The following is a 24,706-nucleotide window of genomic DNA, read 5'->3' as shown; positions in this document are numbered from 1 at the left end:
ATCCGATTCATATCTGATATATTTCCACATATGAGTGAGGCCTGAAACCGATCTGAGAATATCGGAATCCATGTGCTTTTTTTCCTGCTTACACGTTCGCCGGTCATATCCGATCTGTGCCACATGAGAGGAAAAAATCGGAATTGGGTCACTTGAACCATGCAGTGTAAATGGGGCCAAAGTTTAGAGCCACAATTATTCAAAAAGCTTGCTTTTGTAAGTGTGTGCAAAACAACAAACCAGTAACTGTTACCGAAAACAAAAGCGTGCAATTATAACAAAATGTAAGCTGAACGCCACCTTGGAGTTCAAGAAGAGAATTATTTTAAACAGCTCATCACAAAAACAGCTCTTCAATATGTGTAGCCAAGTCAACAGGGGGCGCTGCTGGGCATATTTGTAAAAGGTACGCTGGGCCTTTAAATACAGCACTTCCTTTGAAGGCTTGTAGTGCCCGAATTGTTTGGCGTGCAGGTGGTGGTTAGTCGCTGGAAGAACAAGTTCTGGTCGGTCTCTTTTAATGAAAAGTGACACTGAGTAGATTTTTTAGTGCTTTTAGTGTTTGACCATGTTGAGTTGATACCAGAGAATGTCTAATAGGAAGAGAATTGGCACTCTCTGCTTACTTCCGGTTTCTGGACTGGCTGCAGTAACACGTCTCTGTCCATGCGGGGGCGCTCGCAGGCGAGTGCAGAATGAATGGAGGTCTATGGCGAAAAACCCTCAAAATCCACTTTTCTCAGGATATAATTTTTTGTCTAGTAATTTGAATGTTGTATTCGAAAGGAGATGCAAAGAAATTACACATTGCTGGGTGTTAGATTTTTTAGAGTCACTTATTTGGTCTAAAAAGTCTTTTAAAATGTCAATGACGTCAGAATGCTGACGTCATTAGCAGAATGCTAGCGTGTTATGGGCAACAACAACTCAACCTGTAAGAAATCGAAAAGAAATAAGTACTTGTTCATTCAACTTTCGACCTATAACCCATGTTGAACTTGCAAAACCTACAATAAAATCTGAGATTTCTCAACGGCAATCGGGTGAAAGAGACACATTTAGCCGTCTAGCCCCATTGACTCCCATTCAGTCTGCACTCGCCCGCGATCACCTCCAGTGGAATTCTAATGGAACTGCAACCAAGATCGATACAATGGGGCTAATAGGAAGTGCCAAGGCTCTCCGTAGACGGGCTCTGGTTGATACTTTGATGCAAACAGCACAGGATATTCACAGCTGTAATCATTTTGGCTGTTTTCTTTCCTAGTTGATTGTAGATGTGTGCTGAAAACTCCTACTGCTAATTAATTTGGACTGGAGGAAGGGAGGAGCGGAGGATGTCGACTCCCAGGGTGGTTGGCAACAGCTGGACTGTGAATGGACAGGAGTGTGTGGAAGGAAGTGACGGATCAGGAAATGAACCAGGAGAGATGGAAGTAGGTGGCGGGATATATGAAAGCTGGGAGTCGGTTAGGAATAATAAACGGAAAAAGAAAAGGCAAAATAAAACTGATGAAAGTGACTCAGACAGAGGATCAAATACGGAGGAGAAGCGGAGGGAGGAGCATGTAATTTTTGCAAAACTTGTGGATGACGGGGACTCGTTTGGAGGTATGAATCCAATACAACTAACAAAATCGCTAAATAAGGAAATTGGTGAAATAAAGAGTGCCAAAGTACTAAGAAATGGAGCCCTGATGATTGTGTGTAAGGATGAGAAACAGCAAGGGAAAGCAATCAAAATGAACATAGTCAATAGAAAGAAAGTGGAATGTTTCAAGACTTACAAGAAATTTACAAAAGGAGTCATTACAGGGATTCCGGTTAACGTATCGGTTGATGATGTGAAAAGAAACATAACAAACGCTCGAGTAAATGAAGTCAGACGTCTAAAAGTGAACAGAAATGGCAATATGCAGGATAGTCTTTCGGTTATGATCAATTTTGATCAGGAAGAACTTCCAGAAAAAGTGTACATTGGTTTTATGTGCTACGATGTAAGGTTATATATTCCCCCTCCAATCAGATGCTTTAAATGCCAAAGATATGGGCATGTAGCGGCGGTGTGTAAGGGAAAGCAGAGATGTGGAAAATGTAGTGGAGAACATGAGTATGGAAAATGCCAGGAGGGTACAAAACTGAAGTGTTGTAATTGTGGAGGGGAACACAGTGCCGCTTACAGAGGATGTGAGGTTAGTAAGAGGCAGGCCGAAGTGCAACGAATCAAGGTTGTTCAAGGAATCAGTTATGCAGAAGCTGCAAAGAAGGTTTCAGAGAATATGACAGTGATCAAGCAATCAGAAATTAGCAGAAAAGAAATGAATCAGAGGGCCAAACTGGCGGAGCAGGCCGAGCGCAACGACGATATGGCCGACTCAGGAAAGAAATGTCAAGGATGTAATAAATTGAAGGAGGATACTTTGATAGTGGAAAAGAATGATTTTGTAATGTTCATGGCAGAAATAATAAATTGTTCTGCACAGACAAAAAGCAGAAATGAAAGGATTAAAATAATTGTTAAATCCGCAGAGAAATATCTAGATGTCAAAGGACTGCAATGGGAGACCATAAGAGACTCCCTTACTGAAGAGACACAGTCTTCTCAGGCATGTGCTGGATCTTCGTAATGTTATTGACCTTACTACAGTGGAATGCAAGGAGTCTTATTGCAAATGGCCAAGAGCTTAAGAAATACATCGATATGTTAACAGAGAAACCTAATGTAATATGTATTCAGGAAACATGGTTAAAACCACAGTTGGATTTTATAATAAATGGTTATAATATAATTAGAAGAGATCGAGAATATGGTAGAGGAGGAGGAATAGCAACATTTATACAAAATGGGTTGAAATATAAGGTAGAACAAATAAATAAAGAATATGAATCAATAATAATTAAGGTATGGACTAAAAGAGGGAGTATAGATATTATTAATTATTATAATCCATGTGAAAAATTAAGTCGAATTATTTTAGAAGCTGTTGTAGGTTCTTTGCATGACAAAGTAGTGTGGTGTGGTGATTTTAATTCTTATAATACATTATGGGGAAGTAATAATACAGATGTGAATGGACAGCTAATTGAAGAATTCATTGATGATAATAACTTGGTGTGCATTAATAATGGAGAGGGAACACGATATAACAGTATAAAAAATACAGAGACTGCACTTGACCTAACATTTGTGTCTTCTGTAATGGCAGGGATCACTACATGGAATGTAAATAATGATAATACAATAGGGAGTGATCATTATCCGGTAGTGATTACGGTTGGTACAGAAATATGCTATGAAAAAGAAAAGAGAAGTCCTAGATGGAAGTTGGAAAAGGCAGATTGGGAGATATTTCGAGTAATTTGTGAAAATAGATGTATGACTTTGCAAGAAGAATCCCAGATGAATGTAAATATATTCAACAGTAAACTAGTTAATGAAATAATTCAGTCGGCTGAACAAACTATACCTAAAACGACAGGAAAAAGACAGGTAAAAAATGTACCTTGGTGGAATGATGGTTGTAAAGCAGCTATAAAAGTAAGGAATAAAGCATTTAAGAAACTTAAAAAGCAGCATTCTATGGATGCTATGATTCAGTATAAAAGAGCCCAGGCAGTTGTAAGAAAAACAATAAAAACACAAAAACGTATTTTTTGGAAGCAGTACTGTGATAGTATTGGAAGAACAGTACATCTGTCAGATGTATGGAATATGATCAGGAAAATGGGGGGGATTAGAAGGAAATATGAGTTACCAGTGATTATAGGTACAGACAAAATGGCTGTCACCAATTTAGATAAGGCTGAACTTTTGGTAGAATCATTTAAGAAAATTCATAGTTCAGATAATCTTTCAAAAGAAGCAAAGCAGTGTAGGAGTAGCACATTAAAGAATTATCTTAATTTGGTGAAGGAAGATGAGATGTCAGATAGTTTATTAGACTTACCTATAAACATGTTTGAGTTAAAAAGAGCAATCAAAACTGCTCGGCAGACTACTCCAGGAAGAGACGGAGTGTGTTACAAAATGCTGGCTAACATGACAGATAATACGCTGGAAATAGTATTAAAATTATTTAACCTAGTATGGGAAACTGGTCAACTCCCTTCAATATGGAAACAAGCAATAATAGTACCTGTTCTTAAACCTGGGAAAGACCCATCAGATCCTTCTAGTTATAGGCCTATTGCACTAACTTCTCAATTATGTAAAACAATGGAAAGAATAATCACAGAAAGAATAACGTATTTTTTAGAGAGTAAAAATCTGCTGTCCCCTTATCAGAGTGGATTCCGTAAGGGACGGAATACAATGGATTCTATATTATGTCTAGAATCAGACATTAGAAAAGCACAGACAAACAAAGAAGTAGTGGTAGCTATCTTTTTTGATGTGGAAAAGGCATATGATATGCTCTGGAAAGAAGGATTATTAATTAAGTTAAAGTCTTTAGGAATTGGTGGTAGAGCATATAACTGGGTTCAGAACTTTTTATTTGACCGAAAAATACAAGTTAAAGTAGGTGAAGAATATTCTAGAATGTATACAGTAGAGAATGGAACACCACAAGGTAGTGTATGCAGTCCGTTATTATTCAACATAATGATTAATGGCATCTTTTCACAAGTTGAACATAACATTGGAAAATCTTTATATGCAGATGATGGGGCTTTGTGGATTAGAGGTCGCAATATAACATATGTTCATAAAAAAATGCAAAATGCGATAGAGGAAGTTGAAAATTGGGCTAATAAATGGGGGTTTAAATGATCTGTATCAAAAACGCAGGTCATTTGTTTTTCAAGGCGGCTCAGAAGCATACCCCTCTCTTTGAAATTATATGGGAATCCTCTGGAGCAAGTAAAATTTATAAGGTTTCTTGGAGTTTGGTTCGATGAAAAACTTACATGGAAAATTCATCTGGATAAAATTAAGAATAAGTGCAAAAATATTATTAATATTCTTCGGTGTTTATCAGGACGGGAGTGGGGAGCTAGTAGGGCATCCCTACAAAGTATATACTGGGCACTCATGAGATCTGTGTTTGATTATGGATGCATTGCCTATATGTCAGCAGCAGAAACAAACCTCAAACAATTAGATGTATTGCAAGCACAAGCCCTAAGAATCTGTAGTGGATCATTTAAATCATCACCGGTATCAGCTATGCAGGTGGAGATGGGAGAAATACCGTTAGGTATAAGACGAATGAAGTTAATGTTGGCATATTGGGTCAATATCCAGGGACAAAGTGTTTCACATCCTGTAAAAAGTGTACTGACAGATTGTTGGGAACATAATGAAACCAATTTTATGAGTTTTGGGTGGATAGGTGATGCAAAGGCGAGGAATATAGGATTAAATCAATTACAGTATAGCAACACAGTCTCAATATCCTCCATCCCTCCTTGGTTATTCCCCTTGCCAACTGTTGACCTCAGTATACAACAGGAAATAAAGGATCAATCCAAACAACTTCCAGTGTGGTATATAGTGCGGAATTATTTTGAGAGGCATTTCCAAGATTCAGTGTTTTTGTTTACGGATGGGTCAAAAGACCCGAAGACAGGATATGCAGGTGCAGCCGTGTATATTCCAATGAATGATTCTCATATTAAGAAAAGAGTTTCTGACCATTTATCAGTTTATGCTACAGAACTATTGGCAATTTTAATGGCCCTGCAGTGGACAGAAGAAAAGAAAATGAATAACATAGTTATTGCATCTGATAGCTACTCGGCACTGGAAAGCATAAAATCTGGCAGATCATCTTTTAGGATGGATATAATTAATGAAATATTCCATAAATTGTATAACATAAAGCTTATGGGTATATCAATTCAATTTATTTGGGTTCCTGCTCATGTTGGTGTAGTGGGTAATGAGAAGGTAGATATTTTGGCTAAACAATCTTTAAAGTTAAAGCAGATAGATTTACAAGTTCCATTAAGTAGAGCAGAAGCTAAAGTGTTCATTAGGAAATATGTACAATCAATATGGCAGGTACACTGGGATGGTATTGAAACAGGAAGACACTTATATAATATTCAACAACAAGTTTGTGCTGGGAGGAGAGAGAGCAGGAACAGAAGTGAAGAGAATATTATTACCCGTCTGAGAATAGGTCACAGGATTGAATAGTACATTGTTTAAAATTGGCAAGCACCCAACAGGGGAATGTAATCACTGTAGTCAGCAAGAGACAGTTGAACATGTAATACTTTACTGCAGGAAATACAACAATGAAAGACGTAATTTCATTCAGTCACTAATTAAAGCTGAGCATAAAGATTTTTCTATAATAGGTATACTAAAGGAAAAAGCTATATATGATAGTATTATTAAGTTTATTAAAGAAACGGAATTAAGTAAAAGAATTTAGGCTGTTTTTTTTTTTGTTTTTTTGCGTTTTGTTTTGTTGTTGTTTCCTCATGAATTTTCATTCATATGTCGCATTATGTCAATCCTATAAGCATGTATCCTGTCCACACTCCAGTCCAGTCGGTGGCGGTAATGCACCTACAAGTTGGTTTGCCAACCGCCAATAAACACCAAAGAAGAAGAAGAAGAAGATTTTGGACTGGAAGAGCAGTAGCTGCTGAATGTTTGGTACGAACTATTGCACGTGAGTTTACGATGTATTAAAATTGAATGAAATGAGTAGCTGTAAACCTTGTGTATGTATCAAGACAAATTATTCTCTTTTTTAGAGAAGTGTAGGCTACTTTAAAAGCCCTCACATGTTGAGTCTGATGAGCAGTGGATGTTGAAACAGCGGTTCAGACACCTGTGGCACACAATAAAGGTATTCCTTTTCTGTAATGCTGGGATAGTTAGGATATTTTAAAATGTTTTTATTGTAGTGTATGTGGATGAGGGTTTGTATTTTAAATTGTAATATGATTTGATTTTTAGTAGTTTGTGTATTTTCAGTGTTTATGTATAACAATCAGTTTCTTTATGTGGTCATTTCATGGGTTGACTTATTGTGTATTTTTGTTTTTTATTGTCGTTCTTTTCTAGAGTCTCATGCTGTTGATCACTGTTTTCCCTACCTTTTATTTTCGTTGGTTTATTTAATTTTTGTTTTGTGAAATATCACTCATTTAGTTTTGTATTTTCTTTGTATTGTTCGGTTGGCCCAGTATTAGTCGATTTGTGTTGTATTTACATGGTTTATTTTGTGTTTCGCCGCTAGGCCGTTCTAGCTTGGAGTAACCAAGAGGGGACATATTCACTTCCACTTATATGAGTGTGGTGTGGAAATGGTGTGTGGTTGAGTTTGTGTATTATTGTGGTGTATAGGACATTGTCTTTCCTTTTTGGGGTTGATGTGTATTTTTAGATTGATGTGTTTCTTTTTAAGTGTTATGTCACATGTACACCCTCTAGTTACTACTACTTCTGTAACATCAGTTGCCTGTTTTTGAGTGAAACCAAATGAGACAAGAACTTATGTATTTAAATAAAAAGGTTTTTGTTTATAGTAGTTCTGCCTTTGAGTTTATTCATTGAATTGAATAGCCGTGCGGGGAAACCTTTAAGTGATTTGGGGATCTCCTACCCAAGTAAAATTGGAGTGGCGTAGTCAAGAGCAGTTTAAAGCAAATAAACATTACTTAGCCCCATTACATATGCTCAACTTTTTAAACGCTAATAGAATGTCGCTCAGTTTTCCTATGGTAGCTGCTCCACAAACATTGGTGACTACAGCAGCAGTTGTCATGGTACTTACTGGTAGATTTGTAGGTCACGCCAAAGTTACTACACATAGTTAATTGCTGTCTGCCTTTTACCGCAGATTTGTGGCTGTCAGACTGCATATGAGATTTTACGGTGTTGATTCCCATTGTACCCAACTTAAATACTTTTTTACCAACGCTGCAAAATCCTTCTTCATTTTGACAACCAACGTCTTTCCCATTTTTCTGGTCTGGTTTTATTCCTGTCCACCGCTGTACAAAATGCCCGCGTCACCTCCGCATCACGCCAATTTTGCTCCGGTTGGAAGCAATTACCAAACTGGTTCCTTGTGACACTAACGTACATATTTTGTGACAGCAAATACAAATGATTAATTAAATTGACAATATAACATTTTCATAAAAATGATTTTAAAAAAATGAATGCCCATAGGATTAAAATGTTATGCTTTTTAATGCCGTTTAAGGCCTTATATTCGCAAAATCAATTTAATGACTTTTTTTGCCCCGCGGAAACCCTGTCGCAATTTTGGTAAAAATAGAGAAAAACTAAATGCTAATCCTCTCTAAAGAAATTTGAAATAAACATGAGAATACATCCATTGTTCTCCAAATTAGCACAGTTGTGGACTGAAAGACCTGGGGCCTCATGTATCAACAATGCATACGCACAAAAACACGGCGTACGCCAGCTTTCACGTTCACGGTCAGATGTACTAACAGTGAAGTTAACGTAAGAATGTGCGTTCCTCCACGTAAACTTCATGCCTGGCGTACGTACATTTGTCGTGATATTTGTCCGTTGGCGACTCATAGAGGCAATAAAGTGAAGTGGCAAACATTACACTACGAATTGTTCTATGGCACCACCAGCTGTCAGATATTGCTTATAATTTGTAATTGATAAATTATTTGACATATTATTGTCACACGAGTATTATTAAAATATTCTATTAATTATGCAATTAAGTAAGAACATATATAAAGCAGGTGCAAATTGATACAACACATCTAGCAATGGCAGCGTTGGCTTTATTAGAGGACATTTTCAATGGACGAATCCGGAGAGAACGAGTTTTTAGGGACCACAATGATGACTGGCTTATCAGCCGTTTCAGATTTCCAAGGGCTATACTCTTGGAGCTCTGCGCTGAGTTGGGTCCGAATTTGGAAAGAGAGACAGTGAGGAGCCACGCATTACCCGTTCCTTTACAGGTGCTTACTACATTTGGTTTCCTGGCAACTAGTTCTTTCCAAAGAGAACTGGCAGACCGCTCAGGAATAAGCCAGTCGTGTTTGAGCCGTGCAATGCCAGCTGTATGGGACGGGATCATCCGCTTGTCTACCAGGTATATAACGTTCCCATACGATGCAGGTGACCAGCCAAACATTAAAGCGCAATTTGCAGCAATAGCCGGTTTTCCTAATGTAATCGGCACGATCGACTGCACACATATTGCTATAAAGGTGCCATCTGAAGAAGAATTTGCATATGTGAATCAGAAACATTTTCATTCAATAAATGTGCAGATTATATGTGATGCACAAATGCGCCTAACAAATATTGTGGCAAGGTGGCCTGGGTCAACCCATGATTCATATATCCTTACAAACAGCATGGTTGGGATGAGACTCCAAGCTGGCAGGGTGCGCGATGGGTGGCTACTTGGTAAGTTATGCATTTAAATGTATGGTTCTATCTAAAAGTAAAATTTTTGTGTGTGTAATTATTCAACTGCCCATCAGGAGACAGTGGTTATCCACTAAAGACGTGGCTGTTAACCCCCCTCACCAACCCACAAACTGACCGAGAGCGCAGATACAATGATGCCCATTCTCGCACTCGGTCAGATGTGGAGCGGGCGATTGGGCAGCTGAAATGTCGGTGGCGTCATCATACTGGCCTGTGGAGTGCTGCACAATGTCGCGCACAGGCATGGCATACCCCTTGGTGAGGTGGGGGCACCGCCAGATGACCCTGACCCAGGACCAGTATATGTGCAGCACAATCAACAAGCCATTCAGGCCCGTCAACATGTGATTGCGACAATATAAATGGTACTCAGACACAAAGTTCATTTTTTGACCAATTCCTTTAATGAATGGCTTATTTCTGTGAGTGCATCAGTGACATTTTTCAGGTGACTGTTCATTTCTCCAATGGCCCTAACAATTTGCTAGCCTGGTTAAAACCAGACCATTCTCAGTAGTAACTGAGTTATGGTCTGACAAAGCTCCATAGACAAAGCATTTCCAAAGGGGCGTCACCAACGGACGTCGCTCAAATGCCTCTGGGCACAGTTGGATAGACCTAAAACCAATCAGAGCGATCGTCATCGTGTAAAGCCATATGCTGCGTCCCAATTCGCCTAAGTTACACTACGCCATAAAAGTATGTACTCTTTTTGTGAAGAAAGGGTATTTACTTTTGAATGTGTAGCAAAAAAGTAGGCAAGCTTTGGGACATACTACTTCGTCATCTTTATCGGACGGATCTGTCGCGTGCATCCTGTCACTTAAACTGCCCTGTCAATCATCTTGTCACAGTTAAAATCCTCTATTAAATCTAATTAAATTTCCTACCGTTTCGTAGAGAAATGTAGTAGCAAGCTCATCTGCCAGTGGGTCTTTCATGGAGACTGTCCTAATGTGTTTGGAATTTGAATATAATAATGCTGTAGCAACAATGACATCTGCTTTTCACATTAAGTGAATCATGTGATGTCGAACACATCTTCTTTGTCCAAACAGCGCTGGTTAATAATTCCCCACGGAATAATTCACCAGCGCCGGGGTGTCTGTCGCCCCCCCCAGTTCAGCGCGGACTCCCTGTGACTTTTACAACCTCACAGACTCGTGACATTCCAGAACACACACACACATACACACACACACACCAACATCCTTTTGTGTTTAACTTAAAATGTGTGTAACTCAGACTTGTATCTGAACTTCCTGTATGTATGTGTGATTAATGTTGTTTTGATCATATAGTTATGATCTTCGAGTGTTTGGATCTGAAATGTATTTTTGAAGAATGTTCTCCCAGTAGAATCGCATCCCGTAACCCGAGTTCATTGGCAGGTCATAAAATTTGACCACCAAGCTCAGCCAGCCCTATGCATGAGATAACAGGGTCGCAACATTCCAACACACACACACAAACACACTCTGGACTTTGAAACAGAAAGCCCCTACAGAAAAGGACTTTTACCCATAAAGTCACTCTTAAATGTAACAAATATATATATTTGTGTGTTAAGAGGTGTGTGTAAACCATAGGAAAGCAGACATTCCCAGCAGTCACGTCCCAAACACACCACACAGATTTTCCTTTGACTTACCATAGGACCTTACCAAAATGTTGATATATTTCTGAGGTGCCTTTTTGTTATGACCATGTCATATTGGGGTGTCTACGATTTTGTCATGTGGTAATCAAGACTTTAAATGTGTGTAATTCTGCATATCTCCTGTAACTTCGCATTGCTACAACCTTCATGTGACGCGTTTGATATCTCTGTAATCCTCTCCAGCTAACGGAGTTGAATTCCAATAGCAGAATTCAGTGATGCGCATTGTTTTATAAGTTCATATGTCTGGAGAAAATCCTCTCCAGTTAAAGTCAATCATGACTCATTCGAGTGGGCGTGTCTAACCGGACAAAGGAATCTTCCCGCTCGAAAAAATCTCGACAGCTGATTCGTCCTACACGAAGGAGGGGACGGCACATGGGACACTGATAAAAGTCCAAAACCTTCTCTCTCATCCCTCTCTCAACTCATCCAACTTCTCTTGATCCTCTCCCCGGCGCAGCGCTTCTCCAAGGAACATCTGAAGGAGGCCCTGGCCTTCTCCATCGAACGAACCCATGTTCGAGTCGTAGCTGCCGGTCTTTGCAACTAAGATTTCCAGCCTCTCCCATCCCGGGAGACGAATCTGAACTTTCTCGGTAACATCACATTCAGTGAGCCTTTCAAGCTTCCCGCGACACCGGAAGACGCAGCAGAAACAGGACACCATCCTCGCTTCTTGCATCAGCTTCAGCCTGACCAGAAAGAGCACTCGCAAGTATATTGATTCCTATAAAAGCTGTTCCAGGTGTCTAGGTCTTAGGTCTGTGGACTAAGTTACCCTCTATCTTCCCTCTATATCTTTCTTTCTTTCATTTCATTTTCATTCTGATCACGCTATGTTTATGTTTTTGTTCGGTTAAATGTTTATTTGTTTGTTTGCATTTTTACGTACGTTTATGTTTGTAGTTTATATAATCTCTAGTGTGTGCCATTTTATTGATAAACCCATGTATACTTTTAATTGTCTCTGTGTTTGAAAACCCACCTTATAAAGTCAATGAAATTTAAAAGATCTAAGCTACAAGCTCGATATTGACTACCTTGAGTAGTTTTAATTCATAAACTCAGAAAGTTTGATATTCGTGGCCAGAAGACAAAACTTTCTTGGAGTTAGAAAAGGGATACCCCCTTCTTAACTGTAATGATCAGACAGTACAGAACAAGGTAATCTCGATAATTGATAAAATAAATGTACATGCGACTTATGAATTATGACCATGAGTCATAAATATTAATATTTCCAAAATTCCCTATATTCTTGAGCTAATTCACATTTACCCCGAGTCGTTTATTGTTACAATGCATTTAAAAGTTGAACGGACGTCGCTCAAATGCCTTTTGGGCGCAATTGGATAGACCTAAAACCAATCAGAGCGATCGTCATTGTGTAAAGCCCGTCTGAAAAAAAACTCAGATGACGCAAAAATCATCATTTTGCGTCATCGGAGGATTTTTTGGCCTGAGGCTAAAGACTACAGCCAGTAGTAGGGGCTGTCCCGCATGTTTTCAACCCACCCATAGAGGGTGGGATCTCACTCACAGAATGTACACATAGTATCAGCCGTCTTTCTTTGGAAGCTAAGCTAACAGGCTCTTGTTCTGTGGAGAAACCTGAGTAGTAGGAGAAAGCTGAGTAGAAGGGGTTACCATGCTCTTTTTCCCGGACATGTCCGCCGTCGAGATCGTCCAAAATGTCCGGGATTCGGCTTTTGGTTTCTGCAGTCGCCATTCATTGTTTACATGCACACCTTTTGTCTCAATCTAACTGAATTCATTCCGATTGGTGAATCTGAATGTAGTGTTTACATGAACGCTAAACAAGTGATCAGTTGATGTGCGTTTTAACATTGCTAAGAAAATTCCCGCTCCTCCGTGAGAGATATGAGACCGGTGCGTCTCAGTAATCATGCCACCGGCCTCGCGCCGTTCTCCCGCGGCCCTCAGCCTTGTCCTACTCGTCACAGTAAACATAATGAATGGCGACTGTAGAACGCAAAAGCCGAATCCCGGACATTTTGGGTGATCTCGAAATACCGGGCAAACTCGTCACGGAGTCTCACTTGTAGCCTAGCCTTCTTGTTTTCAACTGCGCTCTCTAACCGGTAGGCGTGGCTTGGGAGTGGCCTCGTAGGGCAGCGAAGCAAGTGCATTCTGGGAGTTGTTGTCTTTCATCCACATAAGCCAAAAATACATTTTCTGGCTTTTCTCAGTCTAGAAATCTCCAAATTCAAAAATAATTTCACATTTCTTCTACATAAATGACCTATTTTAAATACACATTCATCTTTCCAGAGGTGAAGTATCCCTTTAAGGAAATACATTTTAAATTAGTCACCTTGCTGGCAGTCCTGTAGTATATCCGAGTCTCCCACATCAACGGATACGATTCCAGAGATTAACGTGTCTCATACAATAGAGGCAACTCTCTGATCAAAGGGTGCAAGTTCATCGGCCCCTGTACCACCGCCTGTTCTGCCCACACTTTGTCTGTGCGCAGCAGTTCTCCGCTTAACTTCCACCTTTATGTCAGACCATTTCTTCTTCAGTTCATTTACGGTGTGACTCTCAGATCCCACCGCGTTGACGGCATCAGACAAACTCTCCCACTCTTTTTTCTTTCTTTTGTTATTAATTCCAGAGGACAAAGTTCCAAATAAAATATTTTTTCTTGTTTCTACCTCAGATTGTAGCACCTCTAATTCATTTTCAGTGAAATTTCATTTCTTGCTTGCTTTAGCCATGTTCTTGCAGGTTTCTTTTGCCAAATTGGACTAATTACCATATTTAAATTAATTTAATTGAGGGAGGAGACAGGGTGTGGTGTTGTGCTCGTGCATGTGCGCTCAATTTCGCGTTAATTGGGATGTACAAAGAGAATGTATGTGGAATGCTGCGTAAAGCAGAGATTCATACATCTGATTTTTTGGGCTCTAAGAATCCTCTCAGAAAACTCTTAATTTAGCTTAAAACTTCTACGTATGAGTCTTAGTTTAAGAGCGATTTGGGACCGATCTGAGAGCAACTTTTTTTTTATTTTTTTTTTTTTTATTGCAGTTTTAGGCATTACAGGGATTTTCAAAACACATAAATAGAAAACAAAACAAAGGGAGGAACACATCACAAGTCAAACATGCAAGCAAAACATGAAACCTCCATCTGAATCCCTTATTTGTTTTCCTTGGAAGTCTGTTCATATGCATATCAAACTGAGAGCAACTTTGAATAAGGAAAAGACAAAAACGTTAATCTTAGTGAGGAGGCGGGGCTGACCCCGTTGCTACATATGACACAATCTTTTGAAGACTGTGATTGGTTTGATGTCCAAGAAGGAAAAAAAAAGTGATTTTAAAGGTGCAATGCGCAACATTTCATGTTAAAAATACCCGTTTTTCTAACCCATACATGCTTAAACAATTGCCTGATGGGCTGAATGAGCCCTTCTCTGATCACTGCGATTGCCTCTATAATCCTGTACAGTAAAATAAATGAGAGGGATTCGGGACGGAATGAGCGTGTACACCTCTGGTTGCAGTTTCGCTTGTCGCCAGAGGGGGCATAGTTCTGCAAAAACTCAGAGACTTGCACATTGCACCTTTAAGTATAGGGTCTATTCTAAGCCTTCACTTTGAAATTACATGCGTAATTTTTCCTATTTTACCGTTCTCTCTCTCTCACACACACACACACACACACACATTATATATATATATATATATATTGTTTTATGGTGTCTCATTTAACCTTTACACCTTTTACCTATTTATTTTTGATTCTCAGGTAGGTAAGGAAAGTCGAATCTGGACAAAACTATAAGCATTCAAAAATACTTACAATTAGTTCACCAGACTTCCCTATGGTCAGTTCTTGCTTAAGGTTCTTAAATTATTACTCAGTTGGACAATATCTTGCCAATAATATAATATAAGTTTTATTAAAGTTAACAAAAGTTATATCAAAATTACAGTTAGGTTACAATAATAAGTTTCAACAATCAGCTGGTTACAGACGTCGAGGGACACTGCGTTATTCAGTCTCCAATCCTTCAGTCTCTCTCTCAGCCTTTTATATGCAGGCTTCGAAATGCAGTTTCCAGACTCTCCTCTGACGTCATCAAATGGAGTTCTGCCAACTCCTTCGACACGGCCCTCAGTTGTTTACGGCGTATCCCTTCACGGCGCCTCCGTCTTCTCTTTCTCTGCTTTCTTCTCTTAATCGTCTGCAACACATACTTTAACTAGTACATTTTCCATTTATCATAAAACTATTTCTAATACATAAGTACTTTCTACTCTAAATCAGTCAATACATACATTTCATGCAAGTAAGTAGTTTTCTTAATAATAGTGAAATCACACAATACATATTTTGTTCAGCATCAATAACAGGGTTACATACATCTACTTTTATTATTATTATCTAGATTACATAACTTCTAAGCAAATCAAGCATTAATCAAGGCAGTTTAATTGCAAAATCATCCTCTATATTAACAATAATGTATATAAATTCTTTTTTTTTTATTTACAATGCTGTTAATTTCCAATAAGGTATTTGATTGGCTTAGAATGATAAAAAAATGTCCACTCTTTCCAATTACACTGATTGCTGGCATGTCTATTTAAGTGGTGGTTTGAATGTTGGTTTTAATGTAGCAAACATGGAATCAAAAACAAGAAGGATGAGAAAGACCAAATCATCACTGCTGCATTGTTGAATTTTCCCAGTTGCCAAATATCTTAATGTAATGATTACTTTAATTTCTGGCGCTATGGCATTTCTGTGCTGTGTCGAAGATGTTAGCGTGTCTCTAATAAGATCTGTCACAAACATGATCCCTGCACGATCTAATCTATAGCATCTTATTAACTCACTGTAATCCATTGTCTGCAACACATTTCTTCTCACTCTTTGTCTTTGTCATTTTCTCCTCTGCTAAAGAAACTCTTAAGCCTCTTAAAAGTCCTCCTCTGTACTACTAACAATTTTGACCTTAAGACCTCTTTTGAGGGTTAAGATGCTTTCTGAATTACTTCCTTTAGTTCTCCTAAATAGCAGTAAAAGTTCTTAGGTAAGAGTTTTTTCTTAAAACCTTCACTTCAGTTGCACATGATCCTGAACATGCTTATATACAGACTATCTCTTGGGGAAAAAAACATTACAATAATTTGTGTAGATGCAAGATATATTAGCAGGATGTTGTGGTGATGGTTTACCCAAAGTGTGTATTGACAAAGTGGTCCCTGTATGCAAGTCCATTTTGTAGTGTACAGCCACTCTGCCTTCATCAATCGGCAAGTTAGAAGATGTTTCGTGAATCGACCCTGAGGTACAGAGTTTAGTAAAGGACTCTGATGACAAGTGTTTAGGAGTTTTTTCCTCAGTGGATGATAATAATAATAATAATAATACATTTTATTTAAAGGCACCTTTCTCGACACTCAAGGACACCGTACAGGGATACATAAGACATTTAAAAGCAGCAAAAAAGAAAGAATAGAACAACAGAAAAAACAACAGAAAGAGGCAGAGCAATTGACATCAAGTGAGATAGGGCTTTTTAAACAGATGTGTTTTGAGTTGCAATTTGAAATGGGAGAATGAATCGATGTTTCTGAGTTGGGTGGTAATGAGTTCCAGAAACGGGGAGCAGAGCGGCTAAATGCTCTACTTCCCACAGTGGTGAGACGGGTGGAGGGGACAGACAGGTGTATGGAGGAAGAGGATCTATGGGAGCGGGTGGAAGTGGGACCCTGGAGGAGATCAGACAAATATGGGGGGGCGAGGTTGTGGATGTTGAATGTTAACAGAAGGACTTTGAATTGGATACGGAACTGGACCGGGGAGCCAGTGAAGCTGTTGGAGAACAGGAGTGATGTGGTGAATGGAGGGGGTTCGAATTATGATGCGGGCAGCTGAATTCTGGACCAGTTGAAATTTATGAAGGGATTTGTGAGGGAGGCCAAAAAGGAGAGAGTTGCAGTAGTCCAAACGGGAAGTGACGAGACTGTGGACAAGAACGGCGGCAGTGTGGGAGGTAAGGGAGCGGCGGAGGCGATTAATGTTTTGTAGATGGAAGTAAGCAGACCGGGTAATGTTATTGATGTGTGATTGAAAAGATAATGTGCTGTCAAGGATGACACCCAGACTCTTAACCTGGGAGGGTGAAACAGAGGAGTTATCAATTAGTGAGTGAATAATCATCATATTTAATATTAAATGCTGCCCTTATGTTGTTGAAGTTTGGTTATTTAAGAAATGCTTTAATAAAAAAGATGTAAGATGGTTTATTATAAGATCAAATTGAATATTTGACCTTTCTAATGATGTATAGTTGGCCAATATTAAATAAAGACTCATCAGCCTGGCTTTTTTAGCCTCCGCCACGTTATTGGTTTCAACCTTTTCTTTTTTCATGCACACATCCCTGCTTTTATCCTTGGTCCATACAATTTGTGATGAGGTGTTTGAACAAATCTGATATAACAAGAAGAGTAAAGTAGTTTAGTCTACACCTGCTACCAATAAAGCAACACAATAATTTAATGTATATACAATATATAGAAAACCAGACTGACCTCCAAACAGCAAGACTTTAGCAGGCGCCGTCTTCTCCGGTTCTTTATGTGTAGGACATTTTATATCTAGCCAATTATTGTCTCCATCAAGGTCAGGATTTTGACGTAACTGGTCCATATTAGCTAGAAGGATTGATGTACTCTCCACCTTTAATGACTTATCAAAAAAGTAATAAATTGCAAACTGGAATGGCATTTTGTCTTCGTAACGTTATCTGCTGCAAAACCTCATGTGAGTTTGTGCAGGAGCATCAAGTGAAATGAGTATCAAGTGAAATGAGTATCATCTGCAGCTCTGATTGGTTGAATGCAACAACACTTGATTGGTCACATACCGTGGCGTTACTTTAACGCCACGCGATTGGGACACGTTGCTTAAATTTGTTTGTACTGTATCCACAGAAGCAGACTAAATTGTTATACAAGAGATTTCTATATACATCTCCAATTCCCCGAACTTTACTTCTTTTTACAGAAGAAAGGTTTATAAAGAGGTATGTAAATGAGAAAGAAAAGGTTATGTGTCACGAGGTGACGAAATTCCAACTTTTTCCCTTGCAAGGCGGAACTAATGTTCGCCGAGATTGCCTCCCGCCGGACCCATAACAACGGAACACCGGGCTAGTTCCGGGTTAGCGCAAAATCCCCGCGAATGGGGTGATTAGCCAAAATCGCCGACAGCTGTGCACGAGGGGATTGAAGCCCCGCGATTGGGACACGTTGCCATTAGGGGAGGATAAAAGGAGAGAGTACAGGCCAAAGAGGGGGAGTTTTGGGGACTGTGTATCTCGGAGGAAGCGTAAGTTCTCTGTCTGTCACCGGTAGAAGAAGAGGATTACGTGCCTGAACACTCACCTGACTGCTTTGCAGTGAAGCTCCCCAGCCGTAAGTTCTCTGTCTGTCACCTGTAGAAGAAGGGGATTACGTGTCTGTACACTCACCTGACTGCTCTGCAGTGAAGCTCTCCAGCCCCAAGTTCTCTGTTTGTCGCCGGACGAAGAAGGGGATTGCATACCCGACTTTCCACCTGACTGCTCGCAGGAATTCCTCTCGTCGTACCCCTCTGTCTGCTTCCCGCTGCGAAGAAGAGTACGTACCCGAAGCACGCACCTCAACTGTTCCACCACAGTTCCTCCGGTAGTAAGTCCCGACCCGTCCTCCCCCTGGGAAGAAGGGAGTACGTCACCCGAAATACGCACCTGAACTGTCCTGCAGCAGCCTCCTCCCAGTCGTGAGCCCCGACTCCATTGGAAGACAGCGAAGCCACTCACCCGAGCACCCCCTATACTGCACCCTGTGGGCCTTCGGCGGGTCCGCAGGACGGAACGACCCTGCCCAGAAGACTCGCCATTTTAAATCGTATCCATTTTTATACTCAATAAAATACGGTTTACTTGAAGTCTGGTTGTCTGTCATCCTTGCCTGGCCTCTGTCTGACTCCCCAAGGGTGGTACGGGTCTCAGGGGTGGGTGCAGCCTGATTTGCCCGCCCCGACCTGTGACATATGCACAATATAAAATATTATTATTTCCTAAATGTTCTTCTAGAAGTTTGTGTTTGGATGGGTTTCTCACAGCTCTGTGTTCCAGACTGTATTGGACTGTTTATTCAATGATATTTTGATTTCATTACATTTGGCCTGGATCTAAATACTGCTGGTTTGGTGTGAAGTTTTTTTTTTTTACAAATGAAGCTGCACTTACCTTTGGTGTACATTTGTTTCAGATTCATCTTCTAGAGAAAAGCAAACTTGAAAGCAAAAAAGACAGTAGACAAGAGGAGAGACTGTCTGTCCTTTGCCACACACCAACTATCTGCCCATTCATTACAGAACGCCGCGTCACATTTCTTGATGCACTGAATGAAAGACTGGTTCCACCTGGAGAAGAGAGAGGGCTGTTGAGGCCTGGCATGACTCTGAATGTCATCATTTGGGACAATGTTGCCTTCCACCACTCTCGCCTTGTGAATGAATGGTTTGCAGCACAACCCGTATGATGATGCAATTCCTCCATGCAAACTAGCCTTTTCTGAACCCAAATGAGGAGTTATTCTCTGTTTGTACGCAGGCCCGTCGCAACAAGGCAAGCAAACCAAGCAATTGCTTGGGGCCCCGAGCTGGCCAGGGGCCCCAAGACAACGACTGGTTAAGAATAAAATGCAACGACAAACTGTGTGAGCGCCCCTTTGATAGTCAATGCATTTTGCTTGGGGCCCCCAAATTCCTTCAAACGGCCCTGTTTGTACGATCACCGGCCATATGAGCATGTTTCACTCTGAATGTTTCACTCTGAATGTTTCTTCATGTTTCACTCTGAATGTTTCTTCATGTAAATGATGTAAGCAGTTATAGGAACTTTCACCAGCTCTAATCCAATCAGCTCAACTATAGCAGTGATTATCATAGACATCAGGAAGAGTCACACCTTCATCCATTCATTCACACTAAACTCAGGTATTGATCAGCATCAACAACGACACCAATTACAGTAATGAGACAGAAGCAGCAAGAGCCATTAAAGACAAAAGCTGAAAAGCCTCATTCACCATGATTTTACATTAGTATTCACACACACATAAAGCAAAAGAGATTCATTTGAAACATTTACCCTTCTGCTGATTTTCTCAGGGTACAATTTAATTTTCACCAAAATAATGATCTTTTTGCAGTAATTATGTTGGAAGGAATAATATTTTCCTTTCATGTCCAATCATAAGTTTTTTTTTATGGAACACAAGATTTTGACAATCGCAATTCTCAATACTTCAAAACTCTTCACACAGTTCTCCAAACCATAATGCAATGAAACTACCAAAACACTTTATTTATGTCTCAAATCAACTCATTCTTCCAGAACACTAGCAAAGGTTTTCTCCCAAAAAACACACTTTATCAATCATAAAACACAGACCTAAAAAACACTAACATCAGGCAGGATTATACAATGTTTTGTGTGTGTAAAATGTCTTTACAAAACACGATTGACCCTCAGCTGCTTATAATTCACTGCAGTTATATGGTCCATATTTACATTACAGTACACAATTCCTAAGTTTCCCTTTTGAATGGATGGTAATGAATTGAAAGACTAACACTTGTGACCTAAGTATTGAGAAATGTGTCCTAGCAATTGTAAAAACAAAACAAAACTGTAATTGCTAACAAAGGCACATCAATTGCACATCAACAACTAATATTGCCTGAACCTCTAATTTAGAGAAATTACAACTTGTCAGTATGTTTTGGTAAAGTTTCCTGATCGGAGACTCCAACTCCATCCTTGATGAAGCTGCATCTGTGTGTTTGTGTTTGTCACCCTTTTGCTACAGGACCGGACGTGTGAGAGAAATGTGCCAACAAGGCAGACATGATCAGAACATAAAAATGTGAGTGTGCACCATCAGCATACATGATATGAAGAGGATAATCTCAAGTGGAATAAGCAGAATCATAAATGATGATGACGCTTTATGATTGTGTTAGAGTATATTTGCTGCTGTTTTGATTATGTACAAGAACGATCTACAAACTCCAACATGTTTCAAAAGTGTCCATCACTTGTAACAAGTAGTGAGTGAAATATAAGAAGTGTGCTCCCTTCTGTATATTCAAGATCTTAATACCTGTTAAACTCTTAAACCAGTGTGGTTGTTTCTATACTACTAAATATTGCAAAGTAAACAAATTAAATTAACTTCAAAATAAACTAATTTACACCATTGTAGAGGGCAAATATGGTACGCACCCGTCAGATTGTTGTAGTTTACAGATTTATTAGCGTGAACAATGACAACAATGAAAGTAATGATGCAGAAGCATCAAGAGCATCAGAGACAAAAACAACACTTACCATGATTTTACAGCAACAAGTCACACTTTTACAAGACAATTATTTTGGTGAAATTATTTAGCCTTAGAAAATCAGCAGAAGAGTTAATGTTTAAAATTAATCTCCTTTGCTTTAGGTGTGTGTGAATACTAATGTAAATTGTGAGGCTTTTCAGCTTTTGTCTTTAATGGCTCTTGCTGCTTCTGTCTCATTACTGTAATTGGTGTCGTTGTTGATGCTGATCAATAGCTGAGTTTAGTGTGAATGAATGGATGAAGGTGTGACTCTTCCTGATGTCTATGATAATCACTGCTATAGTTGAGCTGATTGGATTAGAGCTGGTGAAAGTTCCTATAACTGCTTACATCCTTTACATGCTTTGTTTGCTTTATCTTCACCTGTAAGGACGGCCCCCTGAAATCTGTATAAAACCACAATGTTTCACTGCTTTAGTCACACTTGAAGACTGCAGCGCTACTGGTGAAGCAACTGAGATCAACGTGACACTGTTATAAAGATGGAGTTTATTAAAGAGGAGAGTGAAACCATGAAGATTGAAGAACCATTCAGAGTGAAACATGAAGACGTGAAGATTGAAGAACCATTCAGAGTGAAACATGAAGATACTGAGGAACAAACAGGTTGGTTTCATTCTCACAGCTGAACTCTGTCATTTGATGCTTATTAAAATGTCCAGCTCTACAGAAATGAATGATATTTTTGATGAATGTCATAAGAGTGTCCTAATTAAAGTGGTTTTATTTATTTGGGTCGCCTCATGTGGACAGACATGTTGAGATCACATGATAAATACTAATGCTGCCTTTTACCTGAGAAGATCCCACTTCCAAGTTGGACATTTGATATTACGACACATTAAGAAAAACTATATAGAAGTAGCCTAACAAAATATTATGTGCAACATTAAAACCAAATCAACATCTGAGTGAAAAATAATGACAATTTCTATCATTTATTTATGCATCAGTATCTAAGAAAAACATTAATTTAGCATAAACCGTGAAATGTGAGTGATCAAATGTTACAGTGGTCGCTAAACTCTTCTGTATAAATCCTCTTAATTTTATTTTTAAAAACCATATGGAAGATTACAGTAACTTTGCAAAATCATTCATTACTACTTTTGTCTCCTTAGAAAAAGGCACAATAACAACTACAATCAACAGAAGAACATTTGTCATACCACAAGGTAACATGCAATATCGATAAACATTCAATATAATCATAATTCATAAAGTGAACACAGCAAAAGCAAGTATGTCTTCTCTCTCACAGGTCTTCAGGTCTGCTTCCTCACAGACTCAATGTGTCGGGATATTGAGGACTACTTTCCAAACACTCAATGCTGGGTTCATCCAGACACAACTCTCCTGAGATCCGCTCAACAACACATAAAACACTTTGAGAAACTACACAACTACACAATAGTGATTCTCCACATAGGAACAAACGACATCGCAAGTGGAGCCTCTGCATCGACTGTCGTCCAGCGAATGAAAACTCTCATAGCAAGAATCTCACTGGTCAATCCACACGTTCTGTATTTCGCAATCAGCGCTATTTTACCACGATTGAATGACGACTCCACACTGAAAACTACAATCAAACAGTGCAACAGCTTGATTCAACACTGGACTTCACAAACAAGAAATATTCTATTTCTAAACACTTCAAAAGCATTTCTCAAAAATGGAAAAATAATCCAAAACCTGTACAAAGATGACGGACTTCACCTCAATCAAGAGGGAAAACACAAACTTTTTTCATACTTTCAGCGTTTCCTCTGGCATTTTTGCCAGTTTCCACCGCGTGCAAAACATACTTAAAACATCTCATGAAAATCTTTCAACACAAACCTGACTTGTTCAAAAGATTTGTGACGCAATTAAATAAAGTTCACTTGACAAAACCTCACATATATTCCTGAACTTCATCTTTACCAACACAAAAACTACAACAAAGTGACGAGTGCGTAGCACACAGATTTGGCCTTTACCATTGTTTTAACTAGTTTATTTTAAAGCTGAATTTGGTTACTTTAAACATTAATGTTATGAATATCAACTGTACACATGATATGCACATAATAAAACTATATTTTTTATTCTAACTAGAGTTTTGTGTGTTTTAATTCTTTACATGAATCACATTATTCACAGCTAGACAGTAGATAGATATTATATATTATATATATATTATAGTTTTTCCTTTGAGTTTTCAGTGTACAGGCGACACCATTATCAAAACTATCCACTTTCACACGGATCCACGAAAATGACTAAAAACCACTATATTCTGCTGCCAGGCCATTAGATAGAGATTAAACACTATAGACTGAACACGTAATACGTGTGTGCATGACATCATCGTCTTCAGAGATTCACGTTTTTGTTGTTCACATCGAGACCCGGTTTCAAAACTTTGCGTTTTCAGGCCGTTCAAAACGCCATTGTCGTGTAAACGAAAGGCCAAAACGGGTAAAAAGTTTTACGTTTTTAGTTTAAAAACAGTGTGGTGTAAACAGTCCCTTAAATAGTAAGGCAATTTAAAATACAGCTGAAGGAAATAACTAATCATATTTGTAACCTAGGAAAAGTGGGAGTCCCAGAATAATAAAACTAACAGAACATTCATGATACATTACACTCCACTCTGGAGAGACGCGACCTTGAGCCGTGACAGAGAAGATGAGGGAGGACGAGGAGATGGTGAAAGGATAGTGGAACGACAAAACCCCGGTGGAGTCAAGGGAGGGAGGAACCAAGGTGTAGATGTGGCTGGTGACATCTGAGCGATGACCGACGGAGGCGAAGCCGTTGGTACTGAGCGACTTCGCTGGCACTGAAGACCTAACAGCCCATAGTCCTGTTACTATAAATTATAGAAGGTTGTAGTACTACTACCGTCCACTGGGGGCTCTAAGCTGCTCTCCTCCTCTAGATTAAATCCAGGTGAAGTAGTAGAGGAAGGGAGATTGTTTGGATAGGAGGAAGCAAGGCTTTTAGCAATACTAAGGGTGCTTCTCAATTCTTATTTGTGCATCCTCGTTTCCTTTCCTCGCGTCTCAGCTCCACCCCCTGTAGGATGCGAGGAAAGGCTACAAGGAAAAGACGCGAGGACGGAGGGATCGAATGAAAGCTTTTTTTATATATTTGGAATACTTGATCACTCGAGCGTCACTTCACCACGTCATCAGCAGCGCTCGAAGGATCTGCCCTTA

The 24,706-nt window shown here is 39.3% G+C and overlaps 3 long non-coding RNA genes across 3 annotated transcripts in view; 2 read left to right on the top strand and 1 right to left on the bottom strand.

Annotated features, from left to right (window-relative positions):
* LOC309497514 overlaps positions 1-24,706 on the top strand; it is a 91,746-nt gene that overhangs the window by 2,906 nt on the left and 64,134 nt on the right. The gene's annotated exons all lie outside the window — the stretch shown is intronic.
* LOC309497510 overlaps positions 42-24,706 on the bottom strand; it is a 156,990-nt gene continuing 132,325 nt past the window's right edge. The window contains exons 2-3 of the long non-coding RNA XR_014205586.1: positions 584-845; positions 42-52 (exon numbers count right to left, since the gene is read on the bottom strand). This is a non-coding gene — a long non-coding RNA (uncharacterized lncRNA). The remainder of the gene's footprint in view (positions 53-583; positions 846-24,706) is intronic.
* Positions 21,613-22,900, top strand: LOC309497511. The gene is made up of 3 exons (XR_014205587.1): positions 21,613-22,106; positions 22,622-22,675; positions 22,762-22,900. It is a non-coding gene; the product is annotated as an uncharacterized lncRNA (long non-coding RNA).

The sequence above is a fragment of the Leuciscus leuciscus genome (genome assembly GCF_965113295.1).
Source record: "Leuciscus leuciscus genome assembly, chromosome: 4".
NCBI lineage: Eukaryota > Metazoa > Chordata > Actinopteri > Cypriniformes > Leuciscidae > Leuciscus > Leuciscus leuciscus.
This window is presented reverse-complemented; position numbering and strand designations above follow the sequence as displayed.